This window comes from Akebia trifoliata, chromosome 4 (genome assembly GCF_017979445.1).
Source record: "Akebia trifoliata isolate Shusen 1 chromosome 4, ASM1797944v1, whole genome shotgun sequence".
Taxonomy (NCBI): domain Eukaryota; kingdom Viridiplantae; phylum Streptophyta; class Magnoliopsida; order Ranunculales; family Lardizabalaceae; genus Akebia; species Akebia trifoliata.
Window position 1 is genome coordinate 25,130,372 of NC_141378.1, and position 19,082 is coordinate 25,149,453.

Below are 19,082 nucleotides of genomic sequence, written 5' to 3' on the forward strand. Positions count from 1 at the left end.
TGCAGAGAGAAGCTATCAAAGATGAGATGAACTCGATGAATGTCCCAAAAGATGTGAATTTTGGTGAGTTTTCCACGAGGTTGCAAGCCAATCAGATAAAAAGTGAATATTTCTAAAGAAACCAAAAGCTGATAGCACATTTTTGCACACTTGTTTCCTTCTATGGCAACTATATATAAACTGCACAGTTTCAAGAATTTTGCATAGTTTATTTGTTGTTTGCAAGAAAACTATACTCAGATTTCATGCTTCGACATTAGTATGATCTGTATTTATGAACAGAGTAAGACTTGTTAATGCTTGTAGCTATTGCTTTATTACTTCAATTTTTTGATAGTGTAACTTCTCTTCTGACATTAATAAGTTAAATAATTTACGTGGGAATTGTTCGTTTTTTAATTATGACTATATGGATTTTACATGGATTATTATAGAACATGAATGGATTCATATCTTGGTTGCAGTTCAATGCTCGATCAGAGTCAATATGTGAAAAAGCATCTTTTCGCCGTCTAGTTCCTAATAATAGGTGCCTTGTGGCAGTTGAAGGGTATGTATAGTTCAATGGTTTGCACATTGAGTCGTGAGCTTTCTCTTTTTCTGTTCCTTGAGGAAATACCTTTATTTTACTTTAGTTTTATTCTATATAAATGCTTTTCAGAGTATTTTAGTTAAATTTCTTTGAGGTAGTATAAACCTACTCTACTAGCTACTTCAATGAAATGATATTCAACATTATAGTGACATCATCAATCTCTTTAATCTCAACAAGAACTGAAAATAGGCTTTCTGTCGTTACTAGACATTTTGAAACAACTATGGTTGGTTGGTGTCTTATTTGTTAGCTCATTTATGTTTTAGAAGTCAAAAATTTATCATACCATATACAAATAGATAAAAATGTGCAAAAGATGTATAATCGATTTAATAATATATATTGAATAAAGAGTAGTTTTTGTGTGTTAACCAACCTAGTCCAAATGACCGATCTGTTGGAGAGGGGGAGAACTATGATTATAAGAGTGTCATGGGGATTAACTGAGGTATGACACACCCGAGAGTGGAGGAAAATATACACTCAACACTCCCCCTTACCCATAAGGGTGGAATGAATCGAACCACTTTGATACCATACCAACTACTCCAAAAGATCGACCTGTTTGAGAAGGGAAGAACTCTGATTCTTTTATTGCTTCATATGTTCTTTTTATAATATGGTCTTTTGAAAATATGCATGTAGATACTATGAGTGGAAAAAGGATGGATCTAGAAGGCAGCCATATTATATTCATTTTAAAGATGATCTGCCTCTTGTTTTTGCTGCTCTTTATGATTCGTCGGGGAACTCAGAAGGTAAATCTGATTTCTCTTTTCAAGTTCTAGAGCTAAAATTTCATGTTATGAGAAGCCATTTTGTTGTAGAAACTGATTTTGAACAACTACATGATGATCCAAGCAAGAATGTGGTTGCTGATAGCTTAATTCCTTAAGAGAACCCTTTTTAAATGGTGAACATCATGTTTCATATCATCCATATTTGAAAGAGTAGTTTCCTTAGCAGCCTTTGTTAAAAGAGATGGGTAACTAACTCTGGAGTGAACTATTCGTTGAACGATTCCAGATTTCTATTGTTCTTACTCTTGTAGTTTCATCCATGGCACCTTATGGACATAACTTTATTGCACTAACCAGGCCTCTCTTTTTTCTTCCCCCCCCCCCCCCCCCCCCCCTCCCCTCCTTTTTACTGGCAATTTCCTTAAAACTTCTAATCATCCTGGTTTTCATCTTGCAAGAATTCTCCATCAATCATTTCTATGCAAAGATCCCTCTTAAACTTTTATTTACTCTCTAATCATATTTACTCTTTCAATTTATTTGTAGCTTCTAATTGAATAGTGTAGTAATGATGCTATCAATTGGAGCATACAACTGCCATTGTCGGCATTGGCAATATAACCTTATTATCTCCATTTTTTTCTTTGTACCTGAAGAACACCAACCCAAAATTAATTGGCAATTGTTTGAATTACTTTTTCCTTCACATAATAGTGATATTTATCTGAATGTGAGTAACTCCCATTAGATGTTCTTTACTTTTGGTATTGATAAACAGCATATGTTTTGCAGGAGAGATGCTTTATACATTCACTATACTCACAATGATTCATGTGAACTTCCTTAATGTGGTCATCTTTTCGAATGATTCAAAAGTTCATTTTGTCATTGTTGCTTGTTCATCATAACGAAAAGAACTCGACTATAATAGACCTTTGTATACCTATAAAAAAATGATTCCTTTGTATTTTCTGCACTAGGATACTGGCTCTTACTTGTTGCAGTTTTTTTCCTCTTTGGACCAATGAATGTCTGTGTGCTTAAGGGTAGAAATTTAATTTGCTCTTGGTGAAGAAATCTAGCTCATGTCTTTGTTAGGTCGTGACAAAAGACTGTCGGAATTAATTTTATAGAACTCATGTAAAAGTAATCTTTTTTCCACTTCATTTATTATTCCATTTTTGTTTTCCTAGGCAATCAAGGGGGTTAGTGGTAAGTGTGAAAGTGGGTTCAACAGGTTTTGAACCTGGGTTGTGGGATCAACACTCCACACGCCTTACGAACTTAGCTAAGTTGGCACCTTCACTATTATTCATTATTCCTAAAGCTATGTTTTATTCATGAGTTGATGGTCATCATATCCTTTGACTTCTTTGCCTTTCTTCGTGATTGATATTTCACGTGGTGCATGAGTTACGCATTTGTATTTGCAGATGCATACTTAAAATTTCTATATAGCATTTTATAGGATTTTTCTATCATCAAATCAAACCCATGGTTGAGGTTCTTCATCAGCATGAGCGTTTGAGAAAAAAGAAAAACAGATTTGCTAGAGTAGTTCCTAGGGATACACATTTTCCTAGGGATAAATTTCTCTTGGGAATCCCTAACACCCCAACGGTCATGTTGATGGAAAGCCTCAGCCCATGGGTTGAGGCTTGCATTTTCGTTTATAAAAAGTTGGAGATTGATGTGAAGAATAATAGCTTTAATTGAAACTCATGACCTTACTTGCATGCAAATTGCAATACTTTATTGAATGTGGATTCAATTTGGAGTAATATATATATATATATATATCTATATATATATATATATATATATATATATATATATAGGTTCAAACGACAACCATTTCAACACACATATAGACAATGTGTTTTGTCTTATATGGGCAAAAATGTTTGGAATGGGCTGATTTTTTGTGAGGATGATCTCTGTGGTGAGGAGATCATCCTTGCCAAAATCAGCTAATTATGAAACTTCTAGACCGTCCAATTTTTGTTGAAAAATTATAGACCGTCCAATTTTTGTAAATCAATTTTGATGGGGTTACAAGTTTTGGAATGGGATTATTTTTTGCCAGGACGATCCCCTCATCACAGAGATCATCCTCACAAAAAATCAGCCCATTCCAAACATTTTTGCCCATATAAGACAAACACGTTGTCTATATGTGTGTCGCAATGTGTGTCGCAGGAACCCGACCCTATATATATATATAGATGGTTAATATTTGAAGAGTTCATGAAAAAAAAATATCACTACCATATATTTCATTTATGTGCCCATGAATGCATGCATGCATATGGATAAAATAATTTTACTATTCTGATGGCCTTTGATTTGAAGAGTTTTTTTTTTTTTTTTTGGTGGGATCTAATTGTAAATGGTCTCGCCTACTCCTCCACAGGGGCAAAGCTAGTAAGGAGCTAGTGGGGGCAATTGCCCCGACAAAACTTTGAAACAATCATGTATTTTCAACTAAATACATGTCTCATTTGCCCCTACTCACTCATCTCCCTCCTTATTTGCCCCCACCCCATCACCTCCCTCCAATTTTTCCTCCCAGCCCTTTTACAGTTTTTGAAGATGACATTGTCTCTTGATTAGGCCTTCTCTAATGGACTACTTGGAAAAGACCTAAATAACATTTTCTTCAGCTTCCAACAAAAAATCTTTGAATTTTTCCCTAAAACTGTTCATATTCAAGCTTTTCAATTGTGTCATTAATTATAGTTTGCCCCCACTACAATAAAATCCTGGCTCCGCCCCTGCTCCTCCATCTTTATTTGCTTAATGCCTAGTTTATTTTTGAAATTAAGCTCAATTTTTTAGAAGTAATTAAAAATTACATGCATGATCTAATAGTTTTTAATTAAAAACTATTTCTAATTAAAGAAATTTAAAAAATTGGATAGGATACTTGTAGTTTGTGATCATGTGGCTATGAGCCTATGACCTTAGGTTGTAAGTCAGCTAGTTTGATTTAATCTATTTAAATTAGATGATTATGAATAGCTAAATGTGTTGGTGTGACTATAACAGTCCAAATCTCAAATAATTGTGTCATCATCATGTATTAACACAGTTTATCATATTTTTTCTTACTCCAAATGGTTGTTATTGTTATTCGGTAGATACCCGAGAAACTAACAAAAAGATAGATTGAGGCTTGTGTTAAACACAATGTCTTTAAGACAATTTTGCTCCCGCAACTTGGTGCTCACAGATCAATGAACAATTGTCTCTCAGGATACAAAGATCACATGTGCAGAGGCAGCACTACAATCTACATGTATAACGAACCGAACACTAAGTTTGTACTCTCAAGAGACGCAAATGAGAAATCAGAATGCAAGCAAGTTAAAATAGTAGAAAAGAGAAATTTTTGAATGAAAAAAACAAAGGTCGAAATGACCTATTTATAGAATATTAAGAGACATGGTGTCTTTTGAAAATAGAAGATTCTAAGAGACATTATGTCTCTTGGAAAAAAAATGTGTCTCTTAAGAGACAACCCAAAAAATCAAAAGAACCCATCCAAATTAAGACGTGTCCTAACTGGACGGTGATAAGAATTAAGGGGTGTGCCCCTTCAAAAAAAAATTTTGAATTTAAGCCCAAGCCCAACATGTAAATTAAGGGCCCGTCGCGCGCACCCACATTAAGTCAAATTGTCGAAATTTGCACCCCCTACGCATGTATAGTGTGCCCGCAGACGCATTTAGGATTTTTTGGACTAATGATTTAAATCCTTCTGGAGTCCATGAGCCCCTTGTGCGCGTGTTTATCCAAGTTTCTCTCTCATATTCACTTTAGTGATAATGAGAAGTTCTATATAAGAACTAGACAAGTTTCTTATTCCTATCCGATGTGGGACTAAAGAGTTTCACTAATAAACTCAATAGTTCTACAAACTATATCCAAAAACCATGGCTTGTAGGAGTTGTTTGGAGCCAATTTCTCATTAACCCAAAATGAATGTTTGATAACTAAAGAAATGAAATTATTATCTTCAATGAGAAGAATAAGATCCCAAGTGATCCTGCCTCAATTAAAGTATGGGACCTACTTAAATCATAGCTTAAATAGACCCACTCGGTCACAAAAATCTGAAAAAACTGCAAATTTTTTCCAATAGTTAGTTGCAGTATTATAAGTCATGACTCATGAGTATACTTTTGTGCTTTGTTTTATCATTTTCTAAAATTTTAAAGTATATTTTCTGTGAATTCTATAATATTTTCCATAATTTCTAAAATTCTATGTTATTTCCAAATTGATCAAAATATTTTCATTACCAAGCTGGCCGAAATATTGATCAAATTGAAATTTAAAACCTTGTTATGACTTTTTTTTTATAATTAAGTCACAATTCTCATGATGCTTGTTCATTCATCGTACAACAATTGGAGAAACAGAGCTTCGTGCAGTTCCCTTTTCCTATTTTACTCCTGTAACTCCTCACATGTAAGATGATGGTTTACATTATGATCATTTAAATATAAAATTTCTCAAAGAGAGAGAGAGACAGAGAGATAGGAAATGTTGGGCGGATGAAGCTTGGGTCTCAAGGGCTAGAGGTCTTGGCCCAAGGACTAGGATGCATGGGCATGTCGGCCTTCTACGGCCCAGCAAAGCCAGAGGAGGACATGATCGCACTCATACATCATGCAATAGACAGTGGCATGACCTTACTCAACACCTCGGACATCTACAGACCCTTCACCAACGAAATCTTACTTGGAAAAGCTCTAAAGGGAGTGAGAGAGAAGGTTGAGTAGGCTACAAAGTTTGGTTTTAGTTTTGTGGATGGGAAGGCAGTTGTGTGTGGAAATCCTGCTTATGTGAGAGCTGCATGTGAAACAAGCTTAAAGAGACTTCAAGTTGATTACATCAATCTCTATTACCAGCACCATGTGGATACCACAATTCCCATTGAAGTCACAGTGCGTTGCTTCCCCTTTATTTGTTTGTTTGTTTTAACTTTTTATTCATAAAGTTTATTGTTCATATCAAAGCCAAATTTTTTGGTTGTTAAAATTGAGTTCACATCTGCTTTCAGTATCTCCAAACAAGTTGTTATGGGTCTTTTTCTCACTCTTTTACCATCTTTATCTAGAATATATTGGCCTACTGTGAACATGCATAATCCCATAAACCATCTCAATTGCTCTATTTGAATACAAAATAGAAAGTCATTAAGAAAGAAAGTAGCTTTTAGAAAAGAGAAAGTAATTTTCTTTTGCTTTTTAAAAAAGTTGAAATATTTTAAGTTTTAAAATAGTTATTTGAAAAAAAAATTTACCTTTTCAACTTTCAAAAGTAATTTTTCTTCTCTTTTAAGTGTATCCAAACGGGCTCTTAATTTATTGACTTTTAGCATAGTTTTAAAATTTGTCAATCGACTCATTCGAGACTTGAAAGGACTCATCTAATATTTTGAAAATATCAACCAGCTTTTGTGTTTTTGATGTAAAATTCTTATTCTTTAGTGATTTATATGGTTGTAATCTATGAAAAATAAGATTTTTTTATGTGAGTTAGAATCGACTAATCTACATTGTAATATGAAAAAATTATAAATATTTAAATATAAATATTATTAATAATTTTTAAAATTATTTAAAACGTTGAGATGAGATGACTTGAATGAGTCAACACAATATTACTGGGGGGCAAAAAGATATGATATCAAGTTTTAAAACCATTCCTATTGGAGCTACTCCTACATTTTTTTTCTCAAATGCATTTATTTCTAATTATAATTTTCTTACTCTTTGCACTTATCCATCTCACTATCGTCATATATGTTTTAACAAACAATCTGCAAATTATTTTTCATAAATTATTTATAATGAATGAATCCCCTTCCATTATTTTTTGTTAGAACTTGTCGTCGAGGAAAAGATTATCTCAACAGGTTATCATGCATGATTTTCTTGTCGTCTTTCTCCATTTGATGGTGTGTGTTCGCTCCATTCCATTGCCTCTCTGTTACTGCCTTTATGCCTTAATATGTAATCTATTTACAATGAACTCCCCATATAACTACTACCCTTAACGAAAGCATGTGTCGATCGTTCTCTAATTTTGCTTTTGTCTTCTACTTAAGATGGGAGAACTCAAAAAACTAGTTGTAGAGGGAAAGATTAAATATATAAGGCTTTTTGAGGTTTGTGTTTCCACAATCAAAAGAGCACATGCTGTTCACCCAATAACAACCGTGCAGTTGGAGTGGTCCTTATGGGCAAGAGCCATAGAGGAAGATATAATTCCTACTTGTAGGTGAGTATTTGCTACGTCAACTTCCTTATTTATGCTAATAATTGTTATTTGGGTGTTCTAATGTCCGTTTCTTTGTTTTATTTAGAGAGCTTGGCATGGGAATTGTTGCATACAACCCTTTGGGGAGGGGCTTTCTTTCGTAGGGACCCAATTTGATTGAGAAATTGTCTGATATTGACACCCGAAGGGTTTGTCTATATCTAGTAACACACTCATTGCATTTAACAGAACATATTATATTTCAGGTATTTTAGAAACACCCCCTGTAAAATTGGTGATATTAGGTTTACCTCCCTTGACTGTAAGTCAACGCTGTTTTTCTTGATGATTTAATAGTGAAATATAGATATTTTTCAAATTTTGATTTAGTAATTTAGGTATTTAAAGAGCATTTTGAAAAAAAACCCAAAATTTCACCGTTAAATCATCAAGAAAAATGAAATATTGACTTACGGTCCAGGGTTGTAAGCCTAATATTGCAATTTTCAAGGGGGTAAAACTAATATCACCAACTTTGCAACAGGGTGTTTTTAAAATACCCTTATATTTCAACATGATATAGGACTTTTGTGGCATTTTTGTTGGAATGATCACTGATAAAAGAATGATAATGACATCTTGGGGCCATAAACTAATAGGTATTTTCTATAGAAATACGTACTTATAAAAAATTTATGTGCAAAATGTCATATTTACTGTAAGAGTACTTTGTCATGCTTAAATGTTTTATTTTAATTCTTCCAAATATGGTAAGTTTATATTTGTATTATAATTTCAAGAAAAATCTAACAGTACACATTAAATAATTTAACAAGTGGTCCATTTGCTGATTATGGCCGATTTTACAATATTTTTTTCATTAAATTTCTCTCTAATGTACACAAATTTACTCCCCATCTTTCAACCATTGTTATAAGATGTCTTGAAGTTCATCTCTTTAGATCTTTCACACCTATAGCATAAATCCTTAACTAATGCCACAGTTCTGTATGTTAAGGGATACATAGCAGAATTATCTTCCCTAACAATAAGCCAAATCCATATTCGTGGTAAACAAATTAATGAATAAACAACACAAATCTTATCAATAACACACCACAGCAACACACAAACTCGATATAGCATGAAAAAAACAAACACAAGAAACTTGTTGTTTGATATAGCAATCTTATTTCTCTCCAAGCTTTTCTTCTAGGTACAAAAAACATCAAAGAAAGTTTTGTTTTAGTAAACGCTATTGAATGTTGTTACAACAACAGTGAGTGGAAGTCCCAAAAAATGTGGATTGAAGAAGTGAGTGCGAATATGAATATAATTGAACTAACAGAATATATGGGTTTTGATGGAGGTGAATTGAGAATCATGGACTTGTCTGATGATGACTTCCGAAAGGTTTGTATGTATTAAAAAAAAAATGCTAAACTACCTTCCTATAACACTGCACCATTATGGTGGTATGCATATATATGAAAAGATGCATTGCACATTTCAGAGTGTGCAACGTTTGGATCTAGCACATGAGCTATTCTTTTCTCTGTTTTTTATGACTTGTTACTGAAATATGCATTGCACTTGTAGTATCTACCAAGGTTTCAACCCGAGAATGTCAAGCATAACAAACATATATTTGAGCAAGTCAATGACATAGCCTCAAGGAAAAAATGCACACTATCTCAACTTGCATTGGCTTGGGTACACCATTAGGGAAGTGATGTGTGCCCCATCCCAGGCACCACTAAGATTGAAAATTACAACCAAAACATTGGAGATTTGTTTGTGAAACTTACTGTAAAACCCCGAGTTTTCGATTTGTATCTCGAGGAAAAATAAATAATGGAATTTTGAAAAAATCCTGAAAGTAGGACTTAGGGGTAAATTTTTAGGATGTTTCTGATCATTTTTAATAGAATTTGACCTCACCATTGGATTCAAAATGATTGAAATATATACTTTAGCCTGTAAGCACGCTCAAATGCGAGTCCGAACAGAAAAGTTGTAAAATCCTCGATTACCGAATCGGATCAGGCTAAAATAATGATTTTTTTTAGAGTAAGAATTGTTAAGATTCGATCATACCATTGGGTTCATAACGAAAAATTATTGAACATGGACTATTTACTTGTCACTTTTGGAGTCGAAAAAGTTGAATTATCGTCAAAAACGAAAATGACGTCAATTTTAGGGTCACATCAGACTAAAAATATAAATTTTTTTATATACAAAATTTGTAGAAATTGACCACACCATTAGATCTGGAATGAAAAATTAATATTCACTCATTACTTTTGGAGTCCGGACGGTCAAGTTATCATCGAACGAAACAATAGGCAAAATACCGAAATTATTCTAAAATTTTATATAAATAATTTTTTTTTTAATTTTTACTATTCATTTTCATTTTAACCCATACAAAACTAGCCAACAAATTTTTTTTTTAAAAATTATTTTTTTTCAAAATTTCAAACTCAAATTCGTCACAAACGCCTTTGATGACTGACACAAAAGGGAAAAAGGTTCGCAGTCTCGACATCAACAAAATCCATCAAAGATCTTTTCATTTCATATTATCTTTCACCATAAAAAATCAGCCATATATATAAAGGGGTTTCGTAACTTCGACCTCGAATTTCATCTATTTCGGGGTCAAATCGTCCTCCGTCGCAGAAGGGAGAAAGGACGACGGTGTCGAGATCTTCGAAACTACCTGGTCAAATTCAAAAATCAATCGCCTCGAAGTTCGATCTATCTTGATTTTCGCACCAACCGTCTCGATTTTTGTGCATGCATTTCAATCATGTCGCACAGAGATAGTAAGAAACTCTCAATTTCTATTAGTAATCGTAGATTGTGAAAATTGCATTTAGGATTTTATTAAAAATTTGTGATGTGTTTCCAAAAATAAAGAATTCAATTGGTTATTTTTAATTCACGTCATAACTTACATATTTGATATGTTTAATTGTATTTTATAATAAATTATATGTGGGTAGGATATTTCATCGGGTTATTTTCGTCAGTTGGGTCCTGTGCACCGTTCGGACCCCATTTTGATCTAAGTCTTGTATTTTTTTCAATATTATTGGAAAAAATGAATTTCATAGTTGAAAAAATGATTTAATATTCAATGAACTCATATTGAGTTGATGAATATCAGAAAGTGAATATCTTGTTTGACGGATTGAGAACTGCGAAAATTGAAAAAAAAAAAAAAAAAGGAAAAAAGGGGATGAAACGGTAAAATGTAAGAATCACACCTGAGGGGTGATGTCTGCATTTTACATTGTAATACATTGTATATGTTGGTAAAGGGATATCCAAGGATAATGTTACTAGTTGCATGTTTATTTATTTTCTGTTAGCGCGATGCGCTGTTTACTTTTCCGTTCCGTTATTTATTTTAGGTCAGGTGGCCACAATTGCATGGTAGAAAACTGGATATCCATTTTCAATCTTGTATTGTTAATTTTTCTTTTGTTTTCAAATGAAAATAATATATATATATATATATATACTATTTTGTGAGCTGTTAAAGAGTTTGTGAATGCCTAAAGGGATAGTGCGTCATATCATTTGGAGTGGTGTACTATCCTGGGATGTACGGTAGGGACCACCAAACTCATACGTGGTATGGGACGTAAATGAGAGTGGAGTTACAACTAAAATCTGGGTTTATTCCTTTCTATCTTTACTAGTGAACTTGTAATGTAAAGATGGTCATATACAAATGGTTTGTATATTTGGGAATTATATGCACGCCTGATAGGCATAGACTAAGATGATTAGTCAATGATCATTAACAATCTATAGTAATCGAACGTTCTGACACATCGAAAAGAGACCTATTGCTTACGGTGTCACGTCAAATGACCCGCCTGAGCTGGATCAATGGTCCCTCAAGTGTGGTTAACAACGATCAGCCACAAAATCAAGAACTAATATTTTATTATGAAACATAATGTCTTGACTGGGAGCGATCCAGTCGTGAATCCCAACTCTCTAATTCTACTACTCCACTATTGTGTATTATGTATCTATTGCCTTATTTTGATATATAAAATGAAATGCATGTTTAATATTTTCATTTGCTCAATTAGATTTGTATAAAAAGAAAATGTTATAGTGAGTACTACTAATGATGTAATGTGAATTTTAAAATATTTAGTTGCTTATCCCTGGCTATATGTACTAATTAATCGTAGTTTCTTCTGTAAAACTTTGTATATTTTAAAATGATTCAGTATGTTTATTCGTTCATGTTAGGAGAGGTTATTGGCAGAAATTATTTGCTTCCCTACTAGGTAATCATTGTTACTCACCCTTTGCTTCTTCATTTTTTTTAGTTTCAGATTCAAAGCTTGACGAGGCAGGTATAGAGCACGAATGAGGATCATCTGGTGGGTCAGATAGACAACTAGAGTTCATCACCTGGTGAGTGTTGGGGCTATACCCCCCTAGTGGTATCGATTTGTCCAGGAGTATTATAGATGTGTATTGAGCGTTAGGACTTTTATTAAAGTGAGAGAATGTTTGTATAATCCTATATTTTGGTTATCCTTCCGCACTCTGATCTATCGTACGTTATTAGATGTATATAAGCTTCCGCTAGTTATTATATTTTGTATGTATATATGTAGGATTATATATGTCGTCTATTAGGTGCAAGTTGAACGCCTTGGAATGCTAACATAAACAAAGGAGATCATGCCGAAATTTCAAAGCTCCACATTGTGCCTCGAGATCTGACATGGGACTTTGTGTTAGCGTTTGGCGGGGTACCACACTTACACTTGATGAAATGGCTGAGCTTGAAGGCCTATCTTATGAGGATGCAGTTAAGGGTGATAGATATGGAATTGGATACTTAACTTGGAGGGAATCAAAAACTCCACTCGTGTCATCTTGGAAACTTGATCAATAAATGTGCATTTGTTTTTTTGCTATCGAAATCTCATGTCCATTTTCATGAATGATGTTTGAACAATAATGGCGTCGGCATTTTCTTTTGTATGATCTTCAGAGTGTGCTTGTTTAAATAAGAAAAACACATTCCTCAACAAGTTAGTAAGGAAATTAATTTCCTGACCGCATCACCTTGTAGCATCCAAAAATATGAATCCATGCCACAATGTTATATAGGAAGAAATTTGAAGAATTGTGATTTTTTTTTCAAAAAATATTATTTTTTTACGTTGAATTTCAATTTTAAATTTATGAGCTCAATAGCCATCCATTTTCAACTCCTAGATCAAGCTCAAACAAATTTTTTTTTTGAATCCTAATTTTTCCATGAAATCATGACACACGTCATTGGATTGCCAATGACGTGTCTCATGATTATTAAGAAAAACAAAAATAACAAAGAACGAAAATGAACAAAACATAATGCAATCACACATAGAAACATACAAATTTTACATGATTCCTACAATATTGAGTTACATCCATGGATCACATGGAGAAAAAACTAGCAATTACATATTTTACCCATTCACCGGAAAAAAAAACATAGCCAAGATTTTACATAATATCAATGAAATTACAAAAAATACTTGTGGAAAGTTGATGACTACTGCGTTCGACCCATGATTTTAAAATCTCATCCGAAATCGAAATCACTTGCTTGAGTTATCTCGTTATCGTTCAACAATGTTTCAAATATACATAGTTTCTCAACATTCAGATCATCTCGCAAGATAAACGAGATGTCTCAATGATATTTTGAAAATCTTGACCGAGTTAGTAAAACTCGACCGAGTCCATCGTGATTTTGATTAAAAATAATTAATTTTTTCTTTTAAATTATAAATATTTATTATATAAGTAAAACATGATTTTATTACTAAATATATTCTAATATATTTTATTTTATTAAAAAATTATATTATTTTAATTTAAACATATGTAAATCAATGATTATAAGAATTGTGATAATATGACTACCCACGTGGCAAACTCAATCGACTACTTGACGTGATAGTATCGAAAACCATTGATCTGTGCTCCTCGATATACACATTTTTCTCAAGATATATTTTTTATGGGAAGGTGCAATTGTGTATACCAAGGAGTACAGATCAACGTTTCAAATCTAAAGAATTTTTTTATTGCAAGATCAACCTAGTTTTTTTTTTCTTTTTCTTTTGCACGGTTGTGGATTGTTTGATTGGTTGTATGGTTTTTGGGCATTTCATTTTTGAAAATTTTTCTATTTTCCAAGCGAGGGGCACTTCTAATTATCCGAAATAATTTAAGATTCTAAAAAAAAAATAATGAAATGAGGATAGCAGGATTTATGTGGAAAAAGAAATAGAATGAATGAAAGAGGTTCTTGTTTGGGTCATAAAAATTTAAGGAGAGAGGTTAAGGATTGTCGTTAATGCTAAAAAAAATAAGAGAGCAAATGCATACTTGCTACTACTTACAAAAAAACACATTGTGAGAATAGATAGAAGTTCTGGTTCATTGAAAAAAAAGGGAGTCATTATTCATTAATGATCAGAAAAAGAATGAAAAGCAATTGTGTGTGTCAATGAGTAAAGAAAATTCATGAGGTGGTTCTGCCAATGATTATAAAGGAATAAAAAAAATGCCCTTTTCTTTAGATTTGAATCTGAGTCGACCACCTTCCACCTATTTAGAATCATCACATAATACTATAATTAGTGAAATGATCTTATATATATATATATATGAAAATAACAAAAATATAATCTAAAAATAAATATTTGAACCCAAAAGAGTTGGCTAGAAAACACGCATCGAAGGTAATAGGAATCTGAACGTCAATTTCAAACATGAACCTTGGTTGTAGGAAACCCTCTAGATTTCCCCCCTTTTTCATGCCCCTCTCTTCTTTTAATTTTGATAGAAACAAAAGAAAAAGGGATAGAAGGCATGAAACGAAGTTACCCTGGATAGGACTTAGAACACAGCTTGCACTACACTCACCTGCGGAAATGAAATTAAAACAAAGAAGATACAAGGGAATCAACCATTTGTTGGATAACCAATAAACAAACAACTCTAAAGGAAGAAAGCTAAAAAAGAAACACCCGCTCTGACTCCAAGAGGTTGAAGACCATACAATCCTTCGGCTTCACCATACCTAGGCTTTTACACAAACAAAACAGAACGTATAAGTAAATAAACCTGAGACCAAGAAGTCCTTCTTTGACATAACTGAAAAAAATAAAATTTTATCATCTGTTTAGCAAAAGATAAATTAGCAAATAAATCAAAAATGAAAAATGCTAAACTAACTCAAAAACAAAAAGAAAAAAAAGGGCCAAAAAAGATACTCATTGACGTGGCAATCTACAAAGAACCATTGATTTTTTCCTTATATGTCCCGAGGAAAAAATCTATGGTTCTCTGCACACTGCCATGTCAATGAGTGTCTCTTTTGAACCAGTTTAGCATGACTCATCAAAAATATATATGCATATTATGTAAACTATACCAAAAGTCCCCAACTTTAATACCAATCAACCTATCATTGACAGTACACAATCTTTCTCCATGTTGATTGAAAACAATTACTTGTATAGAAGGAAATACTTACTTTAAGTTCTCTAAATAATTTGGAACACACATTTAATCCTCTAAATAAACAAGACTCAGGTCTTGCACCTGAAACATAAGAATAAATAAGACTTCTTAGTATGTTGAGTATTTAGTCCCACATTATCTACAAGTTTTGAGAAAAAAGAAAAAGAAAAGCAATACCTGTTATCACTTTAATACTCTTTGGATCTTCTTTTTCCTTCCTCCTTTATCTGGGCTTGGGACCGGCAGTGTAAAATATTTAATTTTACAATGACAGAGTTAAAAAGGAGTTAGTTAACACAAAAAAATAATCAGTTATTAGTTAAATAGTATAAATAAAAAAGTAAAAGTACTTTGTAGATAAATAACCTTGTAGTGAAGAAGAACATTATGCATATGTAAGTATTCTAGTTCACAATTCCACTGCTCTAAATATTCTCAACCAACAAAAAGAGACACACTAATAGAAGGGAAATATTGCAAGTAGTGGCAAAACTTTAGAGGGGTTGTCCAAATACAACTAGTAGTACCACTTAACATCTAAACATATGCCAAAAGAAGGATAACTAGATCACATTACAAGTAGCATATAAAACCATAGAAAAAACTATTGCGAGATAACCCTAATAAAACTTTTCGACCACACGGTAAATCTACCTATTCCAACTTCTCCTAGAATCTCTGCAAAACTAGTTCGTTGGGTAAGAGGTGTGTTTTCTATATGAATGATGTTAATAAGAACCTTGGCATCGTCTTCACCCAAAGGATGCCTATATACAATAGAAGGGGTAGTATCCATAACCGCTTTTCCAATTGCAACAACATTTCTTTCCCAATCTAATAGTTCACATGGCATTTCTTTTGTAGAAAATCATAGTTGTGCAGTTGAATACAAATCAACTGTTTGGGGTCTTGTTTCGGTAGACATTCGATCAAATGCTTGGAATCTTGAAAGCATATGCTGTAATAAAGATTGATATCAACTTCTATATATAAAGATATATTTATATATGTATGACTAAACAAGAAAATGTAATAGTATATACCTCAATGTTCTGAATACTTCCGTGTACATCTCCAATTTCTTCCTGTAAACATTTCACCTCAACTTTGATATTCGTTATTTCCTTGGTTTGTTTAGTAATTTGCTTATCTTTCCTTAGATGCAGCAAGTCCTTGTTACATAAATGGTAAGTTAACTTTGTTACTCATAAATTTATAGGTGGATTGAGGGTATCACATATAAGTGAAGCTTACCACTCTAGTGACCCATTAACTTCACGACACCAACACCATCCTCAATACTTTTAACTTCAACATTTACATCATTAATGGGATCTTAGCAATAAAATTGTTTGAATTCATTCCTTTCTAACGGGGGAAATTTTTCTTAATTGAGAGTATATTGTACCAAAAGGTGGTTCGATGAAGGACACAATAACTAGTGGCTTAAAAACTCCTAAACATAACCACTTACAAAAAATAATTAACTCTAAGACAAGGCCCCATGTACATTGCCACCCATAGGTTCCAAATAAACACTCAACGAAACATACAGAATTCCATCACAACCAAATAAAATTACGAATAATGCAACAAATAAGAGCGAGGGAAGAGCAATCACAACATATTAAAATAGTAATATGTATTTTAGAGTGATAGCCAGGATCCCCTTTGTTATCTAGTTAAGAATTAATAAACAAGCCAAGAATTGTTTGTCAATAAAGTAAGCACAATGCTAAAAATTTTGAAGAAACAAAAGAAAAGATAAGGTAAAACACATTCACATCAGAGAAAGCACAAAAACCCGACAAACCTAAATAGAAAAAAACTTAGAAATGGGTACCTTTGATTCTGAAGCAGTAATAATAAATTTGAGTTTGAGCAATAACCCGAAATAGTAATATAAGGGGAACACATTTACATCAGAGAATACACATATATATTTCATATAAAGACATTTTAGCAATTTTTCAGTCTAAGGATTTCTGAAATAAGTGGGTTGCCTGGTAAATTACAATCTAAGACAAAAATTGAAGGAAAAATATATCTGAAATGTCATGGCAATTTAGCATATCATCCCACCTAATTGGTGCAACTACCATGTGCACCAATGCCAACTACATACATAGATAGAACACCATAGAAAATTTTCAAATTTTTAGCAATGAAAAAACATATAATAAGATGCCAATATAAATTATTCGTATATAAGGCTACTTAATTCATATAAATACTTAAAGTTGGGTCAAAACAGTGAATAGAGAGCAAGTTGATTGTGAGAATGATATAATAAATAAAATGATGATAAAAATAATGAACTGCAACCATGACACAAATTCCAATATGTTTTTTGGTACCAAGTTCCAATTGTGTTTGACTAAGATCAAATAAGTTCTATTTCGGGGCCATGGCAAAGCGAGATGATTTACACACTAAAATATAAATCCAAACATAATAGGAAAACAAGTAGTTAAGCATGATAGAATTGAATCTAGAGAGTAGAATTCTCATTCTTTCTACCAAATAAAAATAAAAACAGCAATAACAATAACAATAACAAAGTCTTGTTCCAAAGATTTGGGGTTAGGTAAAGAAATCTTGTTATGTTTTCATTCCTCCTATAACCATCAATGGATAAAAACACACTTAACTAAAATTATTTAAGGGAATTATTTCATGCCATCAATGATTTACAAAATTAAAATTGGTGACGGACACGAATGTTTAAAAAAGATGTCATTAGTTTTCTGACGACAAATTCAAGTTTAAATTACCAGATTTGCCAAAATAGTAGAAATTTGATCTAATACTATAGCTGAAGTTTAAATGAATACGAAGAATTCATAGATGTCTGGACATTGTTTTCAGAAGTCGACGAGTGGAAAGCTTTACATATTCTTCTTCTACCATAGGCATGCATCATATAAGTGGTACTGCAGAAATTCAGACTTGAGATAGAAAATGTAATGGAACAGTTCAAAATATCTCAAGAAAGTGTAATTACTATTACAAAGGGGAATGAATTATTTTTTGACTTTAAAAAAAATGGACTGCATCAACATTCAAGCCTTCAATCTTCATGTTTGAGACATATCAAACAGAGAAAGTAATAATAATCTTCAAAAAAGAAAAGAAACTAAACCATAGATGTTGGTGACTAGCAAACTTACCTCATTGAGATAATGAAGAACATAAGATATAGAAGTTTTAGAGTTCTCACTATTAATGAAGATTTTATGGTAAGAACTAATGAGCAAACGATTAAGGTTTGAGATTTGAGCTGCTGTCTTTCAATCTCCCCATAGAGGTGGTGAAGGTCCTCACTCACTAGACAATCATTTTGTGTATGTATATACTAGAAAAACCAGCTTGATTCCTATGTGAAGTTTTTAAACTAAAAGGTAGAAATGATGGAAAAACAAATGTATATGATGTGTAAATGATAATTTTGAATTACTAGTTAGCAATCAGTTGAATCCCAGCTAAGAACAGAGCATAGTTAAAGGAAAACCCAAACCAATTTCAGAATAAAAAACATATTTTCTTATAAACGATAGGTATAATTTATTTCTTTTAGTTTCCTAGTAGACTAGAAACTCATTGCTGTAATTCACATATAAGTGCCCAATTTTCTCTCCTTGTTTATCATCCTAAACTCTGAAAAATTGGATTTGACTAATAACATCAAAATCTCGAGCTTTCCGAATCACCAAAACTGATTAATACCTCATCATAGTTCACATCTAGGCATGGTGTTCAATTGGAGTTAAAAGTTCCTCAAAGGAATCACCTTTTATTTTTTCGATCAATTTAATAAAAAATTAGATGAATTATTCTATTTTAATAAAAATAGCAATTTCAAGGTAAAAAAAATGAAGAACGATAGGTTATAATGGATTGATTGAAGA

General features: G+C 32.6%; 1 long non-coding RNA gene and 1 pseudogene across 1 annotated transcript; both read left to right on the forward strand.

Moving 5' to 3' along the window:
* The first annotated feature begins 463 nt into the window (after nucleotides 1–463).
* On the forward strand, nucleotides 464–2,160 carry LOC147404588 (uncharacterized). Its single transcript, XR_015177226.1, has 3 exons — nucleotides 464–550; nucleotides 1,241–1,353; nucleotides 2,128–2,160. It is a non-coding gene; the product is annotated as an uncharacterized LOC147404588 (long non-coding RNA).
* Nucleotides 2,161–5,882: 3,722 nt separating this feature from the next.
* Nucleotides 5,883–12,544, forward strand: LOC147404589 (putative aldo-keto reductase 2; annotated as a pseudogene).
* Nucleotides 12,545–19,082: the final 6,538 nt, after the last annotated feature.